Below are 6,440 nucleotides of genomic sequence, written 5' to 3'. Positions count from 1 at the left end.
AGGCAACCAGCTGGCAAAGGGGCTAGATCCATGTAGGTTAGGTGTATAATTAGCCATATTGCATCCTTTAGTAAAGAGGAGAGATTTTCTGGAGGGGAAGGGTTGCCTGGAATTGCAACTTGCCAGATGAGATATTCAAGATTGAATAACTCACAGTTTGAGGAACGAGTTGAGAACTATTAGGATTTCCTTAGCCTAGCTGTGCAGTTTGCACCTCGGCTGTGTGTGTCTGTTGGGGAATGGGAGATAAAAGCCAGGCCTTGCCTGCAGGTAATGGGTGGGAGGATGGGATCTTCTCTTGAACCACATGGGGGCTGTAGGCAAGCCTCGGGAAAATAGCCAGGTGAGAAGTGAAGGAGCTCCTACAGCTTAGGGCTCGGGGACACTAGGGGGATGCAGGAACTACTGGCTTTTGGCAGTGACAGGACATGGCAGCACCATCAGGGAATGGGTCCTTTACTGACCTTCCAGTGATCGAAACCAGGAACAATCCTGAACTAACACAAAACCTAGAGAGTCTGGGGGACTCTCAAATGAGGAATGCCCATCTTCCCCTGGTTTGTGGGAGTTATATTCATATGAACACTAAAAGAGACGGGAATAGCAAAAACTAAAATGAAAAGAAATCTTAACAAGAAACATATAACTTTCATGTGATGCTCAGTGGCTTGGAACAAGAATTCTGGCTTGACCACATATGCACTCTTAGCAAGAAACTCAACTGCTCTGTGCTTTACTTAACTTCCCTCATCTGTAAAATGGGGATAGTACTACTGTTGTGAGGATTAAATGAGTTAGAACTGATATAATATCAAGATGTTAGAATAGTGTCTAGAATGAAAGAATGAATGCACAGCTATAGTAAGGAAAAGGGAATCTAAATGGCACAAACATACTTGAGAAACAGGAGGAAAAAGAGATAAAAGTAACAAAATTGTAGAAGCTGCAAAGCAGATGGACCAACGGACAAGAGGAAACTGATCTGGTGGACTCCTAAAATCTGAACGTTTATTCTGAAGTTAGGGATCCCATGAAGTACACACTTCACACCATGAAAGTCTCTGAAACTAGAGACTTTGGGAATCTCCAAAAGTGGAAGTGAGGGAGGACTAAGAATAAGACCAGACCCCTTCCCCACTCCCATGCTGCTGGTGATGGCCCCTCAACATGGCCCAACTGAGGGCAGAGATGCTGTACTCAAAACCACATCCAGAAAAACTCATATCCTTAACAGTGGACCCTCAGAGCCCACTCTACTCAGCCATTAGACCGTTTGCAGTGAGACTTAGACCCCCAGGCAGGACATCGTGGGGAGAAAAGATCTATACACCCTGACAGGTGGTATTCACGTGAACGGCCCAGCAAGATCCCCCTTCAGTGAAGCCCACAAGTGACAAGGCTGCCCATATACAGAAAGCTTCCAGTCACATTTTAAGGACCACTAGGGAACTCCCTGGCGGTCCAGTGGTTTGGACTCCACGCTTCCACTGCAGGGAGTACAGGTTTGATCCATGGTCTGTGAACTAAGATCCCACATGCTATGTGGTGTAGCCAAAATAAATAAGAACTGCACTAAATTTGAGTCTGTAACATAAAAGGCAGAGACCAAAACCAATAAACAAGAAGAAATGATATCTAGAGAAAACAGGCAAAATTCAGAGGAAAAAAAAATTTTTTTAACTATCATTAATGTCCTGGATGACATAATATAGCATACTGCATCACTAACATGAGAATGGGTTGTTTTAAAAAAAAAAAAAAGACATTAAAAGGATAAAAGAGGATCTTTGGAATTAAAAATATGAGAGTAGAAATGGAAAATAGAAAGATCAAAGGATGTTGTCAAGAGAGAAAAAACTAAAAGAAACTAGAAGAAATTAGGGGCAGTGTAGGAGAAATATGGCAGGCTAATGCCCCTTGAGGGGTCCACAGAAGTGAGATACGCGCCCCTCCTGGCCTCACTCTCCTGCAAGTTTATTTTAGCCAGCTTTTAGTTGCATTTGGATGTATTTGGGGAAAACAAGGGTTTTGGAGCTTCCTAGACCATTTTGCTGACATGAATAATCTTAAGTAAAGTTTGATTGCAGCAATTTTTGTTCCCCTGCCTTAAGATGTATTTTAGAAGCAGAGAATAAATTTCTTAAGGAAGATTTATACATCCTTTTAAGAAATCATGCTGTTTTGGAAAATATGTTAATTGGAATATTGTTGCTCTCTCATTCGAAAATACTTTAGCAGGAGAAGTACTCTAAAGACACACAGATGGATTTGGAGCTGGCACAGGAATGAATCCAATAGGTAAGAGGGCCCTGTCACCTTATTCTGTTTTATCCCTCACCTACCTAAAGGCCACATCATCAACATCTTAACTGATAAAACTGCATTTTAGGTACCACTTTGGGTAAAGTCCAATTTTCAGATGCTAAACTTCTAAGCATCATGAGAAACACTGGGTTGGATGAAGCACAAGCTGGAATCAAGATGGCCGGGAGAAATATCAATAACCTCAGATATGCAGTTGATACCACCCTTATGGCAGAAAGTGAAAAAGAACTAAAGAGCCTCTTGATGAAAGTGAAAGAGGAGAGTGAAAAAGTTGACTTCAAGCTCAACATTCAGAAAACTAAGATCATGGCATCCCGTCTCATCAGTTCATAGCAAATAGATGGGGAAACAGTGGAAACAGTGTCAGACTTTATTTTTCTGGGCTCCAAAATCACTGCAGATGGTGACTGCAGCCATGAAATTAAAAGATGCTTACTCCTTGGAGGGAAAGTTATGACCAACCTAGACAGCATATTAAAAAGCAGAGACATTACTTTGCCAACAAAGGCCCGTCTAGTCAAGGCATGGTTTTTCCAGTAGTCATGTATGGATGTGAGAGTTGGACTGTGAAGAAAGCTGAGCGCTGACGAATTGATGCTTTTGAAGTGTGGTGTTGGAGAAGACTCTTGAGAGTCTCTTGGACAGCAAGAAGATCAAACCAGTCCACCCTAAAGGAGATCAGTCCTGGGTGTTCATTGGAAGGACTGATGTTGAAGCTGAAGCTCCAGTACTTTGGCCACCTGATGTGAAGAGCTGACTCATTTGAAAAGACCCTGATGCTGGGAAAGATTGAAGGCTGCGGGAGAAGGGGACGACAGAGAATGAGATGGCTGGATAGCATCACTGACTCAATGGATATAAGTTTGGGCAAACTCTGGGAGTTGGTGATGGGCAGGGAGGCCTGGTGTGCTGCAGTCCATGGGGTCGCAAAGAGTCGGACACGACTGAGTGACTGAAATGAACTGAACTGAAACTTCTAACCATATCACAAGACCTAGGGACTTTCCACCCAGGACTTCCCAACAACAGGGGGCACCCTCACTGTCTCTGGACCTCCCAAGCACCACCCCAGCCACAGCATACATCAGCCATCTCTTTAGTCAGGGATGGGAGGGGCTCTCCCACTAATAATTTTGATCACCCAGATAGGTGTGGTGACTCCACAGACAGGTGATGACATCTGTTAATCAGTATTTTAGTACAACCAATTCATATGAAACAAAGCATGATACACATTGTACTACATAAGCTCCCACTCCTTCCCCCTGGAAATGTTAATCAGCAATACATATCCCAGGGTTTACTCAAAAATCTGCCTAAAATTAGCCATTTCTTTATATGTCTGCCTTGCTAAACCCTGGATGTTTGGGGAGTTGCTGGGATACAAACACCACAGTCTTCCCCACAATATCACATGCTCTTCCATTTTCAGTGGGGATATGAGCAGGGCCATGAAGCTGTGGAGCACCACACTTCTCAGAGCCATCACTCTTACAGTGATATATGTCCAATCTCTCAGGTGGTCTTTGTCCCTCCATACGTCGGGATCTGTATATCCGAATGCTGTTCTGGAGCTTATCCTGGGTTGTTGACTACCAGTCTCGACTGCCCTCCCCACCCGCCTTCTTCAGAGAGCCTGGGAACATCCATACAGGTCTCACGTGTCCAGTAGGTACGATCAGTGCTGGCAGATCATTTGGGGATGAATTTGTGATAGGTACTTAGAAAACCAAGAAAACAAATTTAAAAAAATAGAGAAAGAGACAGAGAATTATGAAGTCAGAGAAAGACAAAGAAAATGTAACTGTAATTCATTACATGATTCAATTCAAATGATATATAGTTTTTCAAAACAATATTATCACTAAGTATTGATTTCACTAAATATTATGCCATAACTTTACTGGGAGGATGGAAAGAGGAAAAGATGGGATGAGGTCTTTAAGCTAAACCTTCACCTTCAGACAAAAGAGATCAACAGACTATATCTAAAATAAAAAAATAATCAAGAAAGGGCATTATATGCAGTTTAATTAGAAACTCAGGCAAATATCAGAAACAACAGCTGAAAACACTTGTCACTGGAGAGCAGGGACGGGAAACAACTATTCTTTATGTTAATTTTACAGAATTACTTGTCTTTTTCATTTCTTTCTCAATAGGTACATATATTCATACATACATAAGTTTAACTGTAAAAAGCATTAAATAAAAAATTTTAAGCTTGCCCATTAAAACAGAAAATAGATCAGTGATCTTCTGCCTCTGAGAGTGGAGGAACTTAATACTAGGAGCACGATTTTTTTCACCTAAGAAGAGTTGGCATTTTAAAAAAATATGTAATGAAATCCAACCATAAAATAAAATTTTTTAAGATTTTTAAAGTAAATCTAATCAATCACATTGGGTGTTTTTACACATAATAAAAAATTTCTGTGTTATTATAGATTCTTTAGGAGAATACCAACCACTGCTTTCTAGCTGGACACTGGAATAGTTTTCTTGGAGAGATCCAATGAGCAGTGTAGTGCCTAGAACAGTGCCTGTCACATAATGGGTACTCCATAAATGTTTGTTAAATGATGAATAAATGAATGAGAGATACTAATTCATTAAACACTTGTGAACATCTAGTTTTCTAGATTCAGAGTTCAGTGACTCTAATCCTACCTCTGAGTGAGAAGGAAAGAGTTCCTTGAAAGCAGAGACAGTGTTGGATCTATTTTGGGGTCCTGATCTGGAAAAACTGAGGTTACCCACTCTGTGTCTAGTACACCCCTATTTTTACAGGGATTTTATACTAAATAGGCACTTTTTGAGCTGTCTGGTATATCAGGTGCTCAGAGATTCCTAATTTTGGAATGCCCTTCCCCTAACTTATGGGAAGTGAAATGACAGGAAATGTTTCCCTTCATCCATTCAACAGTATGTAATGAGTGCCTTCTGTGTGCCAGGCACCATTCTCGACTCAGCTTAACAAACAGACCAAAATCTCTAGCCTTGTGAGGCCTATAGATTATAAAGAAGTGTTTTAATTGCCAAATATTTGGGAATCTTCCAGATATCTTACTGTTACTGATTACAGGCTTAATTCTAGTATACTTCAAGGACATACTTTGTGAGATTTCCTTTTTTTTTTTTCCATTTATTTTTATTAGTTGGAGGCTAATTACTTTACAATATTGTAGTGGTTTTTGTCACACATTGACATGAATCAGCCATGGATCTACATATGTTCCCCATCCCGATCCCCCCTCCCACCTCCCTCCCCACCCCATCCCTCTGGGTTTTCCCAGTGCACCAGCCCTGAGCACTTGTTTCATGCATCCAACCTGGGCTGGTGATCTGTTTCACTCAGATAATATACATGTTTCGATACTGTTCTCTCAAAACATCCCACCCTCACCTTCTCCCACAGAGTCCAAAAGTCTGTTCTGTACATCTGTGTCTCTTTTTCTGTTTTGCTTATAGGGTTATCGTTACCATCTTTCTAAATTCCATATATATGTGTTAGTATACTGTAATGGTCTTTATCTTTCTGGCTTACTTCACTCTGTATAATGGGCTCCAGTTTCATCCATCTCATTAGAACTGATTCAAATGAATTCTTTTTAATGGCTGAGTAATATTCCATGGTGTATATGTACCACAGCTTCCTTATCCACTCGTCTGCTGATGGGCATCTAGGTTGCTTCCATGTCCTGGCTATTATAAACAGTGTTGCGATGAACATTGGGGTGCATGTGTCTCTTTCAGATCTGGTTTCCTCGGTGTGTATGCCCAGAAGTGGTATTGCTGGGTCATATGGCAGTTCTATTTCCAGTTTTTTAAGAAATCTCCACACTGTTTTCCATAGTGGCTGTACTAGTTTGCATTCCCACCAGTAGTGTAAGAGGGTTCCCTTTTCTCCACACCCTCTCCAGCATTGATTGCTTGTAGACTTTTGGATGGCAGCCATCCTAACTGGCGTGTAATGGTACCTCACTGTGGTTTTGATTTGCATTTCTCTGATAGTGAGTGCTGCTGAGCATCTTTTCATGTGTTTGTACCTGCCCGCCTGCCCTCCGTCCCACTGGCCCAGCAAGGGTGCCATACACACTCTGCAGGCAGCACCA

Source organism: Cervus elaphus, chromosome 28, assembly GCF_910594005.1.
Source record: "Cervus elaphus chromosome 28, mCerEla1.1, whole genome shotgun sequence".
In the NCBI taxonomy this organism is placed as follows: Eukaryota; Metazoa; Chordata; class Mammalia; order Artiodactyla; family Cervidae; genus Cervus; species Cervus elaphus.
The sequence above is the reverse complement of the archived record's forward strand: the minus strand, read 5'-3'. Positions refer to the sequence as shown.